This window comes from Bombus huntii, chromosome 2 (assembly GCF_024542735.1).
Source record: "Bombus huntii isolate Logan2020A chromosome 2, iyBomHunt1.1, whole genome shotgun sequence".
Lineage (NCBI taxonomy): Eukaryota > Metazoa > Arthropoda > Insecta > Hymenoptera > Apidae > Bombus > Bombus huntii.
In genome coordinates this window covers 9950074-9973531 of record NC_066239.1, presented here as the reverse complement: position 1 = coordinate 9973531, position 23458 = coordinate 9950074, and the positions used below count along the sequence as shown (strand labels likewise).

At 38.7% G+C, this 23458-nt stretch overlaps 1 protein-coding gene across 2 annotated transcripts in view; it reads left to right on the top strand.

Moving 5' to 3' along the window:
- The window catches only part of LOC126878065 (semaphorin-2A), a 557194-nt gene that overhangs the window by 100516 nt on the left and 433220 nt on the right, over positions 1-23458 (top strand). For both annotated transcript variants that reach the window (XM_050640491.1, XM_050640490.1), the window contains exon 2: positions 22297-22524. The gene's annotated coding sequence lies outside the window, so the exon portion shown is untranslated. The remainder of the gene's footprint in view (positions 1-22296; positions 22525-23458) is intronic.

Sequence of the window (23458 nt, the reverse complement as noted above, 5' to 3'; positions counted from 1 at the left end):
CAATGTCGAGGTTCCGTTCAGAAAATTATATTCACCGGTTTTTTAACAGAAAAGCGAATATTCCCGACTCTGTTGCCCAACGAATGCACTCGCCCACACGCAAACGGTTTCCTGATATTTCGTTTAATCGAAACCCGGAGTTTGTAACTGAGTTATCGAAGTCGGGCGAATTCGTTTGAAAATCTTCAAGTATTTCCCTCTCTCGAGTTGTTCTCCCTCCGTAGCTGCGTACTAGGAAGCACATCGATCCGTATCGATATACTCCCTGTTGAATTCACCAACCGAATTCTCGTTTCGTCGATTACGTTAAAGTTAACAACGGCTTCCGTTAATTCTTCGTTTTCGATCGCGTTGACTACTTTAGACTACTTTTTCCTTCTCTTTTCCTTCCTTTTCTCGGTCTTTGCGAGGCGAAGGCGGTAGTTGATGTCGCGTTCGCCCGATTACAAATGTGAAATCGATCTTTCATTGTCGAAGAATCGGCGGGATACGATGGTACTGCCGTTGCTAAATCGATTCTCTGGAGATAGGTAGCTGAGAACGAACGAACCGCCATTCCCGTTTTCTAGTAAGGACGAAGTCTCGTTAGTCAAGCTGGTAATCAAAGCTTCGCTTCGATCTCGCTTCAAATTACTTCTCGTGCCTTCTCTGCTGGGAAAAGACTAACTTTTCGCGTATATTTCGCCCTGTAAAGTCTGACGATCACGTACTACAGGCGATGTTCTCTCGTAAGCAATAACGGCCGCTTCTTGTTGCCGTTCTTTATGAGTATACGGTGTAAAACTAATAGAATTTATTGGAACTGTCGATAACCATTAATAGGATGTTCCGTATGCTTTGTATGAAATATTAAATGAACTAATATAGAAACAATCAATATATATAGAAACAATAATATAGAAAGTTTGAATTTATTTTATTTAAAAATTTTGCTTATTTTCCTTTACCTCTTATAATTTAATGCCTTTGTGTATCGTAAATTAATTCTGGATTTGGATTCGTTATCATTGCATCAAAAGAAAATTCATTAGCTGAGAGAAAGGAAATTTTATATAATTGGTCAAGAGCAAACTTTATTACAGTATTTTAATTTCTAGCATAAATGTATTATATTAATTTCGTATCTATTTGTCTATAGATAATGAAACGTAAACAATAATTATCCGACATAACAAACAATTATAGAACCGTGTTGTTGTCATACATTGAATAATGAACTTTTAATTTTATCAAAAATTTTACCACGATCGCCGCACGAAACTTCAGTGCGGAAAATTGCATTTGCGCTTAACGAGACAACTAATTCGATCACGTGGAAACAGATTTCAGAAGATTGCAGTTGAGTATTTAATACTCTTAATGAAACTTCACTCTCATTAAAGCATTGATCATGCAACATTATACATGTGTAATGTGAAATAATCGAGCTTGCAGAATGTAATTTGTTAAATATGCGCCGTTTGTGCAAACAATTACATAATTCTCGCAAGTACTTGTTTGTTATAAATCCGATTTTATAGAAATACCTAATGAGCACGAAAGAATATTTTAATAAATTCCTGCAATTACATATATTTTTAATCACGTTTAAGATTTTGATTGAATCTTTTATTCGTGTATTCCAATAATATGTTGTGAATTATTTAATCCATTACCATTGTATAACTTTTTATTACATTCACGTTTCGACAAGTTCCAAGTGATAAGAGAGTAAACGAATGAAACAAAAGAAAAACCTTCGATGAATAATAAATACACGGGAAATTGATTAATAAACACGAGATAGATGTCTACACACATTCCAACTTTCGTTTTGATCACAAAAATGAAATTCTATTTTCGAGATCATTGATTTCCTTTGCAAATGTTGCGCAACGACGAGGTCAAATGATCTGCTGCGGCAAAGAAACATTAATAACTACATCGTTGAACGAGATGTGTACTTCGAATACATCTGATAATATTTGCAAACACTTATGAAGTGGTTATCTCAATCGAGTTTAATTTATTCAAATAATTCATCGTCTATTTTTGTCATTCATAATTGTAATTGGAGAGTGCCCGTTAATTTATTAATTAAATAGTAATATAGCCGTTTATTAAATTTTCACGTGTATTATACGACTAATAAACAAGATTCATTGTGTTTATTATGGATGTCAATTACTGTAATTATATCATAATTTAAAATTGCCTGACAATATAATTTAATAATTAATACGATTTAATAATATAGAAATCTTTGTATTTACACGCTCTAAAATACACGTTTTGTAATATATTACGTCTGAAAACATAATTGTACATCGAGGCAACGGCTAAATTACAGTCTTCGTAAAATTCACAATGTCATTTTATTCTGTGCTTACGCGATAAACTTCCCCACAAAGAGATCGTCCCTCGTAGTTCAAGTACCCTACACGAAACAACTATTCGTTCTCATCTAATCGCATCAGAGGACGCATAAAGGAACACGATTGCGTTCGAATGCAATGGTCCTGGGGCTTTAAAGCATGGGATGCATCATTCGATCTTATCTCGCGACGTGCTCGTTACGCTTGCGGCATATTAATGTCGTACCAGCGATTTCAAAAGAATCTGTCAGGCAAGTGATTTAATCGAATTTCTTTCTTAACCACATTTATGTGCTACACTTGGCGAGGGAGCATTCAGATTGGTAACTATGTCTATGCGAGTTCTTTTATAGTTGACTGCGAGTAAAAGTAAATACTGCATATGTATGATCTTTCGGAAACACTGAAAATGGGAATTAATTATGTGTAGGATTGAGCATTCGAATTGTTCTCAATATTTCTGAGATCTCTTTCAATCATGTTTCTTACTTTCTAATACACTCTCTAATTCAAATAGACAAACATAAAGATAATGTAAACTTAGATTATAAATATCAAATTCATTTTTTTTTTTTTACGAATAAGGAAACATTTTCGAAGAAACGAAAGCAAGATTAGGCAGAAGGAACTTGGAATAATATCATAATAAGATTAAGCTGAAATCATCCTTTATATTTTTTGTAAAATTCATCGTTCATTGGATATTTCTCTCATTGTGTAAATCGATATCAATTTCCATTGGGGTTTTAACGGAGAGCGTAGAATTTAGAATGGGTTTCGATCCACCGAGCATAGAGCACAGAGTTTCCAAATAGTCACCCATGTAATTCTATAGCATATAAGCTAAACCGTGCTCACTGTAGCTTAACTTTGCTGATCGTACGAAAACCAGTTCGCCCCGTTTTCTGCTACAGCAGTTGCTTCGCGATATAACTAGTTGTACCGAGATTTTTAATCGTCGAAACTCTGCTCGTCTCTGCCGATTGCAGTTTCACAGTTACAATTTCCTCAACTAATTCTCCCAATAATTCCTATTCTCATCTTAATATCCGTTAACGACATCTCGTATGCACGTGGACGCTCGTAGACATTGATTTCAGTTCCAGTTTCCCATCGTACGAAATTGCAGGATTTTGTATCGGTTAAATACCGGTTGTCGCGCGATCGGTCACGTTTACCCTTTCACTTCCCACACCTATCGCGTATATTGGACCGTGTTCTATTTAAACGTGCTAATAATAATCGGGAAGCCGGCAATCTCCACCGTTCAAACGTGCAATCTCTTCTAAATACAGTCCGAGGGTGTTTCGAATCAAAACATCGTGGTGTGCGCACGGCTGCTTTGGCCGTTGGGCTATTTAACCAGCGACCGACTTCAAAGTGTGCATGTTTGAAGCGTTTACTCAACAACGAGAGAAAGCTCGAACGAGCTTATTAGGTAGAGAGAGAGAGAGAGAGACAGACAGACAGAGAGAGAAAGATTGAGAGAGAGAGAGAGAGAGAGTAAGTGGATAAGAAAGCTGAAGTAGGGATAACACGCAGCGAGAAGGCGTAGGAGAGTGAGAGTAAGGCACGAACCGTTTGGGAACAGTAGAAACGTTCCGATTTACACAGACGTACCGCACATAATCCTCGCTGAAGAATTATCGCGAGCGTAGGCGAAAAACAAGAGAACTTTGCGAGAAGTTTCAGACCCTCCCCATTGACGCAATTCGCTCCATATTTCCGAATTAACGGGTTAAACGATAATCCGGAATTATGTTACGTGGCGTAGTGTTGAAGCACACTAGCTTTGTCTGAAATTTCACGAGTTACGACGGCTCTTCATAATGTTTCTCTAGTCTCTCACAAATTGTCTGTTGTTATATAAATTTACATGTATGATGTTACAATTTGCTTGTTTAATAATTTTTAGGGATAGGATTATACTTTTTTACGAAGAATGTTTACGAAAAATTGATATATTAGATATTTTAAATTTTCAGTGACGAACTTTTTTAAATATATAGGTAAAGTCGGAAATCGTATGCATTAATATTAACTTAGTTGTGTTTGGCTTAAAACGAGAAAATGTAGAAAAATAGAAGGAAAGGATAAGAAAAGGAAGTTTCGTTGTAGTTTTCTATCATATTTCTTTTTATTTTTGTTAATTATCAGTTTGATCATGTATAGCTATTTACTAAGCCTTGGTTATCTCCAACTTCATTTGGAAATTCAAGCGGATCTGTTTCCATTAACTGAACGCGATAGCCGTTTATTTTAGTATATTGGTTTACAAATTGCGTTACTAACACCGATTAGTCAATCCATTATTTCTGCTCGTGATTATTTGCAGGTATTATGGCTATTAATATTACTAATGCGAATATAAACACGGTCACTGATACTTACATACGCAATATGATGAACAACTTCTCCTCAACAGCTGTTAAAATGCTCATCAATGATTTATAAAAGCCGCTTTTAAACCTATAAAAATATTTGAACATATTTTCCTTATCAAAACTTTGAGATTCAATTTATCCCGCGTACGTTCAACTTTCCATTTCGATGGATATTCAGTGGACTGAATATTTGTAAATATCTATATTGTCGATTTTCCTTCTCTTTTATTCGATCCCTATTTTAGCAATTTTAGGAGGGACGAGACAAGAGATCATCGAGACTCGGGAATCACGCTCGAAGGGGTTAGGTTGTTTTCACGAGTAACGGGATATAATACATAATTGTTCAGCTAATTTCTCGAAACTCTTACCCGTTCGTCCGAATATAAAGCCGGCACTTATGTTCTGAGAGATAGCAGCCTCGAGTGCAAAGGTATTGGAAAATAATGAAGAGGTTCACCCTCGCAGCTGTTGAGCCTCCCCGTGGCTCAATGGTGGTCTGTCGATGACAACGAGGTAATTACTTTTCAAGTAGCAGACGTGCAAATGAACGGCGGTTTAATCTGCCGATAATATTCCAGTATCGCTGCCATTTTTATATCGCCCTTCGTACGAACGTAGGCAAAGACGATCGTATCGAACAGAAAATTTATTTCCGTCCGTGATTCGATTCGTCTGCGAGAATTGCTATAATCGGATCACGCAGCGTCGCGAGATGATATACCATAATGAAAATGTCTCGCGACTGGACTAGACTATCGTCCGAACGCGGTCCCTCTCGAACTCTGTCGTTGAAAGAATTTTACATTTTCATTTATCCCCGAATCAGGATTGATGTCTTCTGATCAACGATCAGGTAATGTTTATTGCAAACGTAGCAGCGAAAGGGTAATTAATCTTGCGACTATGACTCATCGCGAGATTTTCACGTGTCATATATCTCGTCAGCGATTTCGTTACGTTAATGCGGCCGATGTATGTAGCTCGTAACGTTTCGTCGCATTAGGAGCGTAATAATGAAATACGGGTTATTTACTTAATCGTCGTAACGTTTCTCTAGTCGCAGTATATTTCATAATTAAAGTAATGCATTAATATCACGGCGCGAAGCTTTTCCCCGCCTCTGTTAATTCGCTTCGCAACGAATTCTCGGAAGCAACTGAAATCTCGTTGATTACTAACCTGGCCGTTCTTCGTTCCACGTCACGTAATCCTATCGTTCATCGTGTACCATTAGAATTTATCGCGCTGAATCAAAGCGAACTCGGTTTAGAATCGGTGTCGAGAGTTTCTCGGGAACTCGGGAATATAAGTTATTTTCTCATTTCTACGATTTCATCGTCGTTCTCTTTTCTCTGTATTATATACTTGGAACACACTTGGCCGGTGTATTATTACTACAAAAAAGAATTTAAAGCTTGCACGTAATGCGCCTCTCGATAAATCATGGCTTATTGAACGCGCGAGGCTCAGTTTTGAAGCCCACCAACGGGGTGCCTGGCGTTGTTCGTTCGCCGTGATACGTCATAAGTCACAGCTGGTAGCACGTTGCGACGACATCATCCAACCGTCCACCCTTCCTGCCACCCCTTCTGTCAGCCACCCCCGTGGTGGCCCCTGTCTCGCTAGAGTTTGGCCAGCCTAGACATAATAGTGCCATTAACCGATTCTGTATCTTAGCAACGTAACGCTGCTCTCTCCTTCGTTGGACCCGTTTATTGCATTCTATGATTGATACTGTAAAATATGGTGTTTGTGCGTAGAAACCTCGCAGGAGGTCGACAATCGGTTTGCCCGACATTTCCACATCTATCCTAGTACCGTGTTGCCTTTGGAAATAAATAGATATATCGATCGAGTTACAAATTGTATCAAAGTTCTACACATGTCTCCAGTGTCTATAAATGGAATTGTCTACAAGTGTCGGACGTATAGTTTGGTGTGAATGTAACAGATGAAGATCGTTTAAATATTATACTTCTTCAATGTATTTGTCGTAATACGACCGCTTCACACTGACAGGAAATCTTCCTGTGTGAACGCTGTATCAAACTAAAAGTATCCGGAGACATATGTTTGAAATAGGAAATTCTAGCTTAACACGACCCACGATCGAGTTCTTTATCGTCGTAGAAAGAAAATATTTTCTCTAGACTGGAGAGAGTGAACGATTAACGTCAATAAACGTGACACGGAGTTCATATATCACGGATATGAAGATCAAAGGTTCCAACCAGGCTGGAAAGGATCTAATTGTGTTTGAAAAGACGAATGGGGGCGACGATGGTTGTTCATATTGTTTATGACCATGTCAGAAGCATGTGCTGGCTGTCTTTGAAGGGCCCCCATTGGAAAATTGGACTACCTTTCATTTCGTTCGCGTCTAATCTTTCTTATTGCGTATATCTAATTTTTATTTCCGCGTTTCGCTTGATTTTTCAAGCCTAGTGCATCGTGATTGTCTTCTCGTTTGTTATGTACCAATCATTCGTTTGACGTTTCTTTGTTTACCCTGTCCTCTGCGTCACTTCCAGCGTTGCAGCGCTGAAAATATTTTCCACTACCGCAAGCTATCAGCTTTCGGTCGCGAAATATCCATGGTATTCTTCGAAGTTCGCTCGCGGTCGATCATATATTGATAATTAACAATGGCCGCGATGATTATCTCGCGGAAGATAGAAGCGATATCGACGATAGAATCTGGCGAATAATGCTGTCAACCGTGATGGACAGCTGTAGTCACGCGACGACCAGATAACGCGTAAGCAAGTTTACCGAATGGTCGTGTTTGTTTAACGTATTGTCCGAGCAAATAAATGTTTTATGTCCGTCAACGCGATAGATCTCTCAATTCGCTCCGGTTTTCATACATACCGGCAATATTTCTCTTTCATTCATAAATCGTCGTAGTAGCGAGGCGATGGCTACTACTTTTGTCACAGACAAAGATCCTAACAGCGGTCATTAAAAATCACACCAGGGAGGGGTTGCGATCAGACAAGGGTTGTAAGGACTCGAAGGGGTAAGTTGCCGTATGGCGGTTCGGAAAATCGTGTAGAATACAGCCCTCCTTTCCATTCGCGAGCATATTACGCGCCACCTTGAAATGCCTGTAACCATCGATCAAACCGTAATTCCCATACATGTCGCCGTTTTTCGAGCCTGTTGAACTTCGATAGAAGCGTGTAATGCGATTCTCGAAGAAGTATATTTTTACGTTCACTGGGTTTATGTTCCAGCGGATTAATCTTTCGAGAAACAAGTACCTTGAAAAATAATATGGAAGATCTGTTGGATTTCTATAGATCTAACTAACTTCTACTACATCGATCCTTGATATTAGATCAACTTGGGTTAAGATTCGTTGCTTTGAAGTTTCACAAGACGAATACAAAATTTTCGATTGCTTCCTACTTCCTTTTCTTTCATAATCAAATGGATAAAATCGAATTTTGATTAAGGAATAAATTATTTCCGTTCGTCTATCTTCGATAGGTAGAGGATAATTTGCGATACTAAAATTATGGATTCCGCGTTAATACATATTCACGCAAGTCAACAGCATATGTGCATCGATATGGTAACTATTATCAGACTAGAGCGGGTTTGTTGAACTATACCGAAAGAAAACAAATGGTGATGGATGCTAAATAAGCGCGCAATATCACGCCTGGAAGTAATCAATCCTACCTAACGCCACTTTCCGTACCGCTCTATTCTCCGATTATGCAGATCATTTTGCACGTTCCATTGAATTATTGCGATGATATTACGCGTTTGAGCTCTTCGTTCGTGACGCGATTCTACTTTAATACGACATTAAACACTATTCATTCTGAATCGATATTTCGATAGACGATAAATTGTATAGTCGTAGCGTGCTCAATGAATAGAACAGTATATCAAGTGTTTGGATCTCGGTCTTCGTTGTTAGAGATTTTTCACTACTTATACATTCTCATGTGGTGGCATTTTGGAACTTAAATCCGTGTCGTTTTTTGTAGAAACGCGCGTGATCTCATTTATGGATTCGTGTAACGACAAAAAGCGGGTGCATTTTACGTCGGAGCACAGTTACGGATGAACGTGAAAATAAAACGTCGAATCAAGTGATCATTTGATAAAACTTTAACAAAATGCCAGAAGCTATCCCTGCTCGGTTAAACAATAACAAAAAGCGATGCCAATATTACTAAATGTTTATGTCACTTGTCAAGATCCAATTGAATATTTTACAAAATATATTTCACGTGGAAAAATAAAAATTGCAGAACAAATAAAAATTTTGGTAACGTTCCTGTTTGAATTTTTAACCGCGATTTAACTGATATTTATTTTATCGGTTCCCTGTGTTTTATTGCTAAATGTTGTTTTTTCTTACTCGAAATTTTCGACAAATATTATATATATATATATTTTTATTTTAAATAAATCCTTTTATTCTGTTCACGATGATCAGACACTATGAAAAGAAATTTTACAAAATTTCACCATTCAATTAAGTATTCTGGAAAAATATGAAATCAAATTGCCAAAACGCAACGTATTTATTTTCGTTCGAAACGCGTCGGCACGTACAAAATTCTCTTATTAAATCCATCGTTCAATTTTTATCTTAATCCTACCTTGACCTCTCTCTTCGGTGATCCTTCTTGGTGAACCATTTTTCCCTCTTTCTCTTTCCTCTGGATTTACAGAACGCTATAGAGATACTTTTCTTCATACGCGGATGTAATTCCCCGTACAAATGGAGGTTGTTCCAGGCGAACTCTCGGGTCACGTCGACGACCTAACTGTCCTGACACCACCCAGCCTTTTATACCAAGGGTTACCACGCGAAAGTTCGGATGAAGGAAGGGGAGAATCCATAAGCCGTCCTTCTGGTCTGGCCCTCATCCTCCGACATCTTCTACCCCCGTCTTCCACTCGTACCATGGACGCATCTCACCATAAACTCCGCTATATGCAATCTTTCGTCTTGCTCTCGTGCTTACAATCTCACGTGTCTGCCAGACCTACGCCCAATTTCTTATCGTACCTGCTTCTTTCAATTTTTTATTTTTGCCTCGAAACAGATATTCTCGGATCCTTTCATCTTGTCATATGTCATTTGATCACTTGCACGTTCCGTTTTTCGCCCTTTTAAAAAGGGAGAAGCCTGATAGTCGTTTGTAGCCCTTTGTGAATTCTTATCGTGGGGACTGTACAAGATAATAATAGGGAAAATGGTTTTGTTCTGAATTTTTCATCGATACTAATCGATGTGTCAGCTGTAGCATTCTCTTGGATGGTTGTTACTGAATATTGTGAAGTGAAAATTTAGCGATCGAGGACATTTTTTTAACTATCACTTTAGCATCTGGAGATATAGAATGCTTACAGTCATTTGTATTGTAGCATTTACATTAATTAGTTAAGATACTAATATTAATGATATATTATTAATTGATTAAATTCAAGCGTATTAAGTTTTATAATTTAGTATCATTTTTATGTCTACAAAAATTTGGTATTATGAAAACGAAATGTAGAACCTGAAATAGAATTTCATAATGAAAAGTAGAATCATATTCGATTCAATCATGTTTTGTTATCGTTAAAAAATTCCTTAAGATAGAAGAAAATGTGGAAGATTCATTATCAATATACCTATATTTTATGTTAAAGTCCTTCCTAAAATTTTTTACTTATCGAAACAGTGGCAAGATTGTAACAAAAAATCACATTAGGATTAAATGTGGAATTTGTTACTTATCTGACAAATCTATTTTCTTATACTCAAATGCATATCAAGCAAATCATATTCAGCAGACATAATAGTCTATCCGGAGTAGTTTCGCACAAACTTCAACTTTACTCAAAGTATATCTCTCGACCATTCCACTCCATTCATAGCATTTACACCGCTTGGCCAATGGCCGCTTCTATTGGACTTTCTGACGAAATGTTAAATCTAAGCAGTTCGTAGAGCCAGTTAAACTCTCCTGGAAGATTGATGTTTTTAGAAAGGAATTAGCCCGTGAAAGGAAAAGGAGAGGTCCTCTTAAATGGAAAAGTTAAGTTCGACAGAAATGCAGTCTGTAAACTATGAATCCAATTTTAGTCGGTTGCTCCTTATCAGTGCCGAACCGGCGAAACTCCAGGGCTCTGGTAAACTTTCGCCGTCTGCTGTCACTTCAAGCAGAATCATTAAATTAACAAATCCGCTCGCCACACGCCGGACAATTTCTTTTATTGAATCGGAGAAAGTTTGAACGTTGAGTAATCCGTTTGAAAATAAGAGGAAGAATCGTTGGGAAGACGATACGGGCTACGGACAGCGAATTAAGAGAGGTTTCAAAGTTATGATTCCTGGTTTGAAGCGTCGAGAATGGATTACTGCTGGCAGCTCGAAAATAAAAGTTTTCAAAAGAGGAAAAGGAGATCCGCCACGTCGTCGACGGCGCACCGATAGAAAGCAGTTGGTAGTCGGTCAAGAATGGAGCGACGCGTCGTTCGAACGTTCGCGCAACGATATCCAGGACGATAAGAGGGAATCGCTCTTCGAGGGGGATAGCTGAAATTCCACGATGAATTTGAACTATTTTAATAAAACTTGGCCAACGAGTCCGGCACGCGTGTGTATCTACGTGTGAGCGTTCGCACATTGTCAAATTTCAATGGTTAAAATTAAACCGCCAAGAAAGTTTTAGACACTGGCTGGTGAAACCTGGAACAAGGAAATTAAACTTTTCCGTCGCTTCTCACTTTTCACGGGATCCCACTTTCCCCGTGAAATTTTAATCGTCCGGTTTTGTAAAACCCTCTCTAGAACTGTATTTTATAATGGTAACTCTGTTATTCTCTACGTAACTGCTAGACGATAATTCTATTCTCGTTCGATTATTCGCTAGGATGCACGTTGACATATTTTTGGAGACATTTACTCTAATCTCTTATCGTACCTTTTAATTAGACGGATTAATTCTCGTAAAGAGAGTTGGATAATCGATTCTAAATATCTGATCGCTGACTATACGAATAAATCTGTAATCCGAGTACTGCTCCATTTCATCGTATGTAACCTGTGTTGGCGATGTAACGTGTAATCCTTGGAGATCAGACCTGGGGCTACGTAAAAAGAATAATTAATATCATGTTCACGTTATTATCAGAAGCTGCACGTAAGCTTCTATTTTCTTTTATGGTAACGGTTAATAACTGCTTTTGAGGGTGCGCCAAGTCCCACAGCTACGGATAATCGTATTTAATACTCTTCTTTGCTTCGATATATGACGACGTCTATGGACTGGTTCATAACTGCTGATTCTCCGTATTTCACAAATCCTGAGGTATCATTACCGTTTTCGTTTTCATTAATTCTCTTTGAACAACATGTCTATTCGATTCGTCAAAATATTTACGAAGGAAAATGAGAATTATCAGAATTCGTTTTAAAGTGTTTCCAATCGGTTTTGATGTCAAATTTTCTGTCGATTAATACTTTGGAAGTAGGTAACGAGACACGTGTTTGACAAAGAGCGGCTGTTAATTTGAATCGCTCAGAACGCGCGGTATTTCGATTAATTGAGCTCGATAACAAGCTTTCGCACTCGCGTCTCATTTTCCCCATTATGAACGATTTTCGTTGAGTCTCGGGCAAAATAAGATCACGTTCCAGCCATAAATCTTTGTCTTGCTTGACTCAGAGAGTCCCTTTATTGCCACTAGAAAAATCGTTGACTCTTCTCCCGTCTTCCCGCGGCGTTTCTTCATAAAATACTCATTGCGTCAGATATATTCTCTCCATGAAAACGACATTGTACGTTATTTTCTAGAAACGTCTCAAACATATCTAAATGTGACACTATACAGACGAGGTACAGAATAGACTTATCACTTTATGAGGCTTTGTACTCCATGTTTTGAAATACAAAGTTGTTAAAGACAACAAATATAAAGCGATCTTCACTGTGATTTTCTTCCTTCGAGTTAAATTTAGTAATTTAAATCACAGCTACATTTGTGCTCCTTCCATTAATTTACACGATAGGTCTATGTCAAAGTATTCTTCTTGACAATTTGTATTGAAAATCTATGTGAATGCTCAATTTCGAGGGGTTTCGCTATTTCAACGTAAATATTGGGATCGATGAAAAAAAAATGTATCAAATATTTTTCCTAAATCTACCTGCCTATCAAAATATCAACTTTCGACATATTCTCTGTTAACTCTCGAACGGACAAATTTGTATTTCCATTTTCGATTTAACCAATCGCATTGGTACGTATAGTAATTCCGCAGTGGTACTAGCAATTTACCGGACATTCTACATATTCCGTGAAAGCAAGCAGTTCCGGTGGAATTGTCGCTTCTGTGCGAAAATGCAACTGGCTAGGAAAGCTCGGCGAGTTACAGCTCCATCAAGCACCGCTCTCACGTGTAATTACCGCTGTTTGTAAATCTGATTGTGCAAATATCGCGCGGCGATTATAACTTACTCGACGATTCTAATCAGCAAAGTCGTAGACGCTTCGTAATCAGAGCATTAGCTTTCTCGTTCATAGCAGATAGAGAAGTACGCTGCGAAACGGAGGACATCGAGCACGTAACGAGCTCTCTTCGTGACGGTTTAAGACGCTATACGGAGCCAAGAAAGTTAGTTATTTACTCGAGAGAAGCTCTGACAGCTCGTTTACGTACGCAACGGTATTTCATTTCCTAGACGCTTCCGGATAGGCACTCGTGCTTTCGCGCAAACACATTAAGCCACTCCTAACTTGCGTTTCGTTCCAGGATACTTGATTTTATGATCTTCCACTTCTCCCTCTTCTTCTATATTCGATCTTTTTCTATACATCAGCGCGAGACGATGTGTTGCACGACGCAACACGCAAGATTTTTTGACGTCTTAATGATTCTCTGTAGCTCGAGAGTGTAAGCTGGAACCGTTCATCTCACACTCTGTTTATTACTTTTCCGGTGAAGCATTTTCAGCGAGGATTCGAAGCGTGTTCACGGGGTTCGTTTATTTAATCTACATATGAAATTGATATTATATCATAGCGAATGAATAATATTAGAAGAATCATGGTATGTTATAAGAGTTTTATAATACGCGTCTTCGTTACAGTAGAATGCATACAGTACATGTCAGACATCTACTAGAATTCTAATTATTTGATTATCGATAATACCAACGGATGAATAAAAACATTTGTCGAGGTTTCCTTGTGCTTTTTTATTAAGTTTGGGTAACTATTGATTTAGTAAATTTATATCACTGTTTATTGACTTTGATGTTTATCAAAATTATCAGATTAATAAGCCGTTCAAAAAACACGTTGATCAATTTCATAAATCGAGAAACAGGAAAAGGTGATGGTATCAGTAAACGTTATTTTTTAAATTTACTTTGGCAACGAATATTAATCGTATACTTGTATAATGAAATATAAGAAATTGATAAAACGTAGAATTGATCAGTTTGCCTATTGAGCCAATAAGATTAATATTTTATCAAATATGAATAGCTAGTTATGTAACCTATCTTTGGTTGTAAGGGACTAAGTACTTTATTAATATAAGCTTAATGAATGAATTATACAATATCATGGCGCGAAGTCATTAGGGCGTGTTAAAGCTTGAAGACAAGTTCGCGTCCAGGAGAAAGTCTCTAGTACCCAGAAAAGATTTATATGGCGAGGGGTGAAAATTCATGCTACGCAGTTTCCGCCCGACGAATAATTGTCCAAGATTCCGGTCACGAGTCACCGGAACTGAAAGCCGTTAAGTCGGAACTAATTGAACTGTTGCTAAGGGACAGCGAGAGGTGAAGCAAGGGTGCTGTAGCTCGGGTATTATAGCGATACCCTGACCGAGAACTACCAAATCCCCGGTGATAGATCCATACGAACAATGTCACCGAAGAACGGAATCATTAATATATCAAGGTTTCGCCATTAATCGAAAAATCAACGCGAAGCGACACTTTTCGATTTGAGAAACACAGGCGTACAAACACGGGCGTACAAACAATTTTTTACGATATTCGACGTGATCGTTTTCATTATTTTTCTGAAGAAAAATATGAAGATTAATTATTACAGAAGGTTATACGAATTTAACCTTACAATTAGTTGTGTTTGGTATCAAACGTTTGCAAGAAAGTGATCGCAAAATTTTGATAATATAAATTGTTAAATTTATTTATTCTTATATAATGAAATTTATTCGTGTAATTTTTAATTCAAGTTTATAAACGTGAATTATTATGTTCGTTGATTAGAGGAATGTAGTAACTCCAGTGTTAAAAACCATAAATAATAGAACTGAATTAAATTGCACTGATAACAATATCAGAATTATGAGAACAAATAGTAGAGACAATGGGAATACGGAAATTGATATTCTCAAGATTCTACGTCCGCGTGACTCGAAATTGAAGACATCCAAGTTGTAACAGTCGAAGATCCTAGGGTCAGGAGAATCTATACAGACAATATCAGAATCGTAAGAGACAAATACCAGCATACTGGAATCCTAGAAGTTATAATGGAGAACACTAGAACTGAGGAAGTGAATATCGAGGTCATCAGAATTGTGAAAACTAATATCGTAGATATATAATGTTGTAGAAGCTGATACTATGAATGTCAGCAGCAAGACAGACGTTACCAAATTATTAGAATCGCAGATATTAAAGATTCAAACCATGAGAATTGGTATTAATGGCGAAGCATTGTTAATAAGCACAAAGAATGCCGTGAAGCTGAAGTTCTTAAAGAACCCAAAGGCCTTGGAGTTCAAAAAAATCTTTGAGGGGTTTCGTAGGTCTTAAGGACTTTGAACATCCTAGAAATGTCGAGGATCTTATGAAAAGACTGTGTACTTCAGAGGCCACAAAAATTCTAAAGATTCTACAAAGTTTCATACTTTCAATATCGATACAACGTTCAATGCATATTAAAATTACATAGATTCTGAAATATTTGTAATTTTTATATCATTAATATTCTGTTTGACTATTCGTGATTTCTTAGTGTTTTATTAACGACTTCCTCATTGAAACGATTAAAAATATTTGTTTGTATAATATATTAGTCTGTTAATGAAGCGTGTATTCGAACATTTTAGATCTTTCATGTAGATTGTATGATTTATATATAAATTTAATTTGACTCGTTATGATAACACTATTCCTGTAGTTGTTTAGAGTTCTACTAGTGAGTGTACTATTCCCTGTTGCTACTCTAAGTTGTACGATATCAATCTTGAAAATGAATAACCAGGTAGAGCTACAAATATTTATCTAAAATAGGATCAGAGACATCGCGCCTCGCTGGTAATCCATCAATCCCAATGAAACAGACCTTTCATTAATAAACATTTATAAAAAGCAAACCGAAAAACTGTACATGTCATACATCACAGTCTAATAATACATACTATTATTCTTATAAATCATTCTAAACTGTACAGCATCAGTTTTACTTTATATGATAGTTATTCCATGCTGGTGCGTCATATTTTGTTGACGTTGACTCATATGTTGATAATAAAATCATAGATCGTAACCGCAATCTTCAAACACAATATATCGTTATATTTCAGAGAAAGATGATTCCATACAGTTCTTTGAGGTCATATTTACCCTTAATGCATCTCTCCCTCTCTTTGTGTTGAATCAAGCAACTCATTACTTTACATTGTGGAACCCGTCGACAATGGCAGCCTTTTCTCCTCTACCTCGCCGCTCATAAAGCGAAAGAGCGGTCTACTGCGAGAAGAAACCGATGAATGGGTATTCGCTGTACTTATACGACCTCCACTCGATCTTCGAATTCACATTCGACCATTCCCGTGCATATTTCCTTTTATCGAGACGGTTTTTTCCGGCTCGCATTATATCGATTTCACGGAGCAATTATTATTGCGTTCACTGAATCTCGAGTGAGGCAGAGTTCACTATGAGACGAATGTCGTCAAGTGGTCGATATTTTCGATAAAAGATTGGTCGTCAAGCTAACGAACGTCAAACAATACTACACGAAATCTTTTATGTTATTAGACATTCAGATATACAGATTGAAAGTATTGGAACACTTGTAGGCATCTGTTATGAATATATCATGTGTGTTATATGTAACATCTTGAATTTTTATTAGCACTGTTACGAGAGTCGACTATCATAACTGTATTTATAAAGTTTGGAACGAATCTAAAAATATATATAGCGGTTGCAAGATATTTAGTACAAGCTATGTATTTTGCAGAGATCACGGAAATATTTAAATAGTCCATTACCTACAATATTTATAACCTCAATATTTATTTAACGTTTATTATATACTTAAAATGGCCTAATGTATACAAATTTTTTACTAGATACACGTTTGCAATAAATATCTTGCAATTTCTATATATATATTTTTTTCGATTATTATTAAATTGTACGTGTTTCGTTACGGTGCTAATAAAACTTCAAGATATTCTATGTAACACATATAATATGAACACGACTGTTGTTTGTGGTAAATACTCAAAAATACTTTCGTCAACCAGTATACTTCAAAAGAAATCGATATTACAATTGCACTCGTTGCAATTTAAATAAATTAACATATTAAAATTACCTGCTTTTCGTGTATTCTACTGTTTAATCGTTCTTCATTTGAATGTGCCGTTTGTTACATAACTTCAGGCCATTTGCATTTTAAACGAGAACTTTTATTTAAATCTAGATCGAAAAAGTCACTTGAAAATACTAATTTACCACTGTATTATTCATAATTAATCTAACATTTCCTCGTCACTCTTCCAACAACCGAGTTTACTTGAATTCGAAACTCCGCCTTCGGGTTTCTATGACATTGTTAGAAGTCCATGTGCAAGTCCAAGCCCCGTATAAAATAATCTCGCGAGCCGACTAAACGTCATTGAATCGTAGACGGTTTTGGCAGCGAAATTCGCGGAGCGGAAAAGCGGAAAAAGTGGCGCGGCGGACGGTCGTACGCGACGATAAGAGGGCGAGCCAGGCGAGCGACAGTTTTGTTTCGTCGGAGCGGAAAGGAAAATTTCACCGTGAAATCCCGGACGTCCAGCGCGTTGGTTGTTTACCGCGCGCCCTTTTCTACCCTCTCTGGTTCCCGTTCTTTTCTCTTCCTGTTTCCCTCTCGACGACGAGACGCACATACGTATCCAGACATAATATTGTTACTAAGCGGTAGCATATTACTTTCGAACAGCGCGAGAAAACGAGCGGCCACGGTAGAAAGGGGAAGATGAAATGAAAATAAAGCATGGACAAACCAGCCGAGCCCCTTTCGTTTTTTAACGAGCAGCAGCAGCGAGTCAGCAGCAACACGGTCGCCGCTGGGAAGGCGCGCCGCGACTTGGAAACAAAAGAATTCGGAAGCTTCCTGTTTCGTAGTCTGCGCTGTGCGTGCGGCTGCTCGCCGCCGTACACGGAAGGTGTGAATGCGGGTACTTTCGTAAATGTACTCGGCTCGATTCGAAGAAGTTGAAGTCTCGACGTTAGCAACGAGAAGAATGAGGGCTCTACCCTGGGCACGAAATTCGAGAAGTAGGGACGGTGCAAGGGAACCGGGGAAAAAACGAGTGGAGGAGTGTAACGTTTCCATTGTTAGACGAGTTTATAATTTGAATAATGGTCGAGCATGGTCGTGGCGACGATTTTTATTGAAATAATAAGAACCGGGGCGTACTCGTGAAAGCTTGTTGCTCGTTCTTACTCCCTTCGCGCGTCACGCTGCACAGAAAACGTTCTAAAAAAGGAAACGCAAGGTGTTACGGAGAAATCTGAAACGAATCGAGTCGAGTACCAGTTTCCGTGCAATGTGTCGCGAATTATATAGGCATTGAAAAATTGTATCCGAGCTGCGGAATAGTCGCGTCGTGGCTGCTGTGTAATAACTTGGCAAAGAGAATCGCGGCAAACGGGCCGGAAGGATACAGTCGTTTTTTGCTCGTTCGTTCTTCTGCCTGATTAAAGATGATATTTTGCTCGTGTCGAAACGAAACTTCTGTAATGTATATGTATCCGGACGAGGCGTCCAAAGACTGCGAGTAATTGCGAGTAATTAGAAGTAATGGGAAACGGCAGCTCGCGTCATTAAATCAGAAATCGGTGGCTCATATGATTTACACAGACGATGTTGTACTTACAGCTCGGCGAGTAGCAACCGCCGTCGTTGGCTTGTACAGCGCAGAAAATTGTTTTCCGCGCTGCTGTGCCGGGAAGCACGCGTCGCGAGTAGGAAGCGAGGGCGAGACATCGTTGTCGTCGTTGTAGCTCTCTTAAAAAAGAAGTCAGACACACGTGAAGAGAGTGAGAGGCCCGCGAGCAACAGAGTGTGAGCGAAAAGCGGAAAGTGAAGGACAGAAAACGAGAGAGGGGGAGGAAGAGAGCGAGAGAGGGTCGTTGGGTGGAAAAAGACACTGTATACTCCCTGTCGGCGACGCACACACTGGCATAAAAGCAGACACGCGTGTGTTGAAAAGAAAGGGCGTTGTCGTCCGTCTAGCGGGGCGTCTCGTCCCATTGTCCATGCACGCGGATGGGTTGGCTCTTTACTGAAATGCAAGCCGAGGTTTTTTCGAGGGATGGAAGCACGAGCCTGGGACGGAACATTGGTAGAAGAAAGAAGATCATGTACGAGTGAAAAAGAGGGAGAGAGACAGGCGAGGGGTGGCCAGGCGGCTTCGCGACCCCCGACGCGACTCTTCGATTCGAGACAGGCGAGAACAGGCGGGTATGTTGGGGGTGCGTAGGTATTTTCCACCCCCTGGGGATCGCCGGCGGTCCCGCGACGCTCTCTCCTTCCGATTGTTACCTACACCGGTTGCTTGCACTGTTTTAACGTTATTCGAGACAGCTCCCTTTGTCTACCGATACGTTGCGCCTTCGGCGGAATGCCGGCCGAGGGTTCACATAGAAAGAAGCAGAGGGGAAGAGGGATGTAGACGACGCGAAGACAAGGGGGCGGAACACCGTCATTAATTCCACACGTTCCTTTACTTTTCTTCTTTTTTTTTCTTCCTCTTCTTTTTCGTCACTCTTCGTTGCTTCTTCCTCCAACATCGACGTCGCGGAGGAGCGGCGCGGACTGGCGTGATCGTCGCGCGATCGTGAATTTTTCATTAAATTAACGCGGCCTGTCGATTCCTTTGGCAGACAGCTTTCGGACGTGATTGTGCTCGGCCAGCTAGGCGCCGACACAGACCAGATAAAAAGTTAGTTCTTCGGCGAGCACGCGAGCGCACGCGCACGTGCACCACACGCTTCGCGCGTTTAAGTATTCATTATTTTGGAGCGTTTCAGACGGACGCGTGTGCTCGCACGTACGGTTTTAATGGCGTTGTGCAGAAGTCGAGACAGCGCTAGCCAGCGGTTCCCAAATTGCTCGCTTCAAAGAGCTTCTCGAAAGAGAACACGTACTGTTTTCGGCGACGACAAAAAAAAAGGAGGGTGGGCGGGAATTTCACCGGATTTCGTAATCGAGAACGCCAGCTTTGTTCGCGTTGTTATTTCGACAAAGGAATTTTTGTCAGCAGAAAATACGATTTCGAGGAATGTTAAGCATATATAAAGGGTAGTTAATCATTTCCACGGGACGTTTAATCTAATCGAGAAGATTCGTTACATGAAATTATGTCGTACTTTGTCCATTCCCCGCGGAAAGTTATAAAATTACACGTTTCGACCGTGACGTAATTAGATTTCATCGTACGTATTATTTCTGTTTTCGTCTGCGTCCCACTAATTAACAATATCCCACCGGGCATAACCCGACAGCTTCAAATATTTTTGTGTATGGCGTCTTCGGTTCTCGGTTATACTCTTTCATGATGATTCATTGTTATGAGTTGTATGTGTTATCATAAATTATTAATAATCCTACCTAGGGGATCTATAAAATAACCAAAACAATATACTCTCGTTACATTATCGTCCAGTTGGAAATAATTCTTCCTATAATCTCTGAAAATGCCGTGCTCGGTTCCGTTTAAATCAAACATCTATATCCTGTGTAACCAAGAATATCATAAAACACGCTAACCGAAGAGATCTATAATTCTCTTTTATTCCTTTCTGTGCGCCGCCACGTACGATACGAGATCCCTTACGAAGCCCGGAATTGGTTCACTGGAGGGCACGTGAACTCATGAAAAAAGACAATGGACAGTGTCAAAGCGTAGTCGCCGTGTCGCCCCTCGTACTATCACCGACGGTAATACACGTATCTACCTACTTTCCTCATTCCCAACCCCTCTCGACTATCTGCTTGCCCTCTCCATTCTACACTACCTCGTTCCGTGCGTTTTATTCGTTCCCCGTTCTCCGACACTCTTCACCACCGCCGGACATGGTAGTTCTGTCGATTTAAGATTGTCGAAGTTATAAAGCTTCTCAAGCATTCCCTCGGGTTCGCAACTTTTACTCGAACTTGCTCGATCCTCATTCGTCCTCGTTGTGTCTCCGTTCTTCCATTGCCGTCGTCACTACTACCGTCCCCTTTTTCCAATCGAGGTTGCTCACAACGTGTCGAAGGAGTAATTTTCCTGTTTTGTGGCGCAACTTTCTCCCAGTTACTCGCTCATAAATGGCGGAGAGTGTTCCTACACATGTGTACATAAGTCACGGAACACTTTCTAGTTTTAAATATAAGTTTTAACTTTCGTCCAGCAGATGGTCGATTATTGTTGTCACAATTGTGGAATATTCTATTCTATAAAGATAGTAAAGTCGAATAAAAACGTTTTTTTTTTACCGCTGTGTGGAAACTAAATTACATAAAACATAGAATTCATATATTATAGTTTAGTAAAATCATGATACTTCAGTTTAACTCAGAACTAGAAGTATTTGCATCTTCAGAACGTAGTATAATTTAATCATTGCATCGTTGCATTTTTGTTAACTTACTTCTAATTGATAGTGAGAAGTTAGAAAATGAAGGGGAATAGTCTTGCTGGAATCCGAAGTTACTAGAAAAGTTTGTTTTTGTGTTCTTGTTTCTACGTTTAATTGCTACGCTAAGTATATCTTTACGAGAGAATCTAGAAAGTTTGGAATTTGTTGTTAGATTTAAACGCATTTTGAAATTTGGAAGTCAAAATCTCGGAGTTCTTGAACTTTGGAAGTATCTGAACCTTGCAGCTGAGAGGTACAGAAGTTTTGATCCTGTACTCCTATCCATCCTTTAATCGCGCAAGATCTACCTCGAATTTTTTAAAAATTCCCTAGAGAATATCGATGAAACGATTAATTATCTTTATCCCTCTAAAAGTTAAATATTTTTCTGGGCAATGTCTTCAATATCAACTTCTAGATATCAAATATTCTAAATAACTGAAAGACAAGAAATTGAGAATTTTAAGATTTAGATATTAAATCACTCGACGATCAATTTCATCGTTCCATTGAATCTGAAGTTCGTTTACGACAGCACTTGTTTCTTAAATTTCCTTGGTTCCTTATAATATCTTCTAATGCAATATCTTATAATATCTTACGATATATTTGATCTTCAGAAGACGTTTATCTTTTTTGCAGAAATGATAACTCCAGACGAAGCTCGCCGGTCGGAAGTCAGGAAGATGCAACTTCGTTCGTGTAACAGTGTTCTGTGACAGCAATTACCGTGACATGAAGTGAAGAAACGGGTCGTCTGAAGAGACTGTAAAATCCTGGGAAGCCACTGCAAAGAAGCGAGACTTCGTTCTGAAAACTTGTCCGCGAGATAAGACGTCGACGCGAGTAACGAAAAGTGCAACTATAACGGTGAGTAAGGTTTTAAGTTTCATCAGCAGGTCGAATAATGAATCTCGTGAACGAAAAGTCGCTACCCTTCGTTAACTAAAATTATATAATTTTTAATATATTTTTAATATAATTTTTAATAATATATTAATAAAAATTATTGAAAAAATTTGAACCAATCTCTGATATATATAATCACCATATATAATCTTACAGATAATAATCATATATAATAATATATGTATATAATAAAATATATAATATTAATCGAAAAGAAAATGATTTCCATGTAAAACGAAGAAAGTTCATACATTTCCATTCGTACTAGTGCGACGATCTTTCGCGTTTTCATTACGTTTATCGACGAATGATTTTTCAATTTCCCACATCTTTGACCCATTGTGACCACAGTCGGGCATATATTCTTGTTTCAAGCCGAGCCAATATCGACGTTTTTGGCAATTGATTCCCGGCTCGCTCGCTGGCGAGCTTTTAATATCGGCGACCATGAATAATTTCTAGGCAACATTCGTATTCCGACACTCATGGCAAACATTCATCACGCTTTGCATTTGTAGTACATAGACCGGTGTGTTTATTTACGGCAAAAGTTGACGATCAACAAAGTACGCACGAAACGAATGCAATCGACGTAACGTGTATGATTGAAATCAAAAAATATTGTAAACCGATACAACAAGTCTGTTCTACAGACTGAATTACCTTTGATTTTCCCTAATTTCGTTAATTCGATATTTCTTGCAATTCCATCGGACTGGGAGCTGGAAAGAGCCTTAAGACGTAGAAAGTTTGTTCGTTAGACACTCCGCGGAAGCCCGTTAATTATATTAAATCAAACTTGTTCGTATTTTCCAGACGCTCTCTTTTCCGTCTGGAAACGCTTTACAACTTCGTTAAACAAAGCTCCCACCTCTCTGTTGCGCGGCAAGTCTGA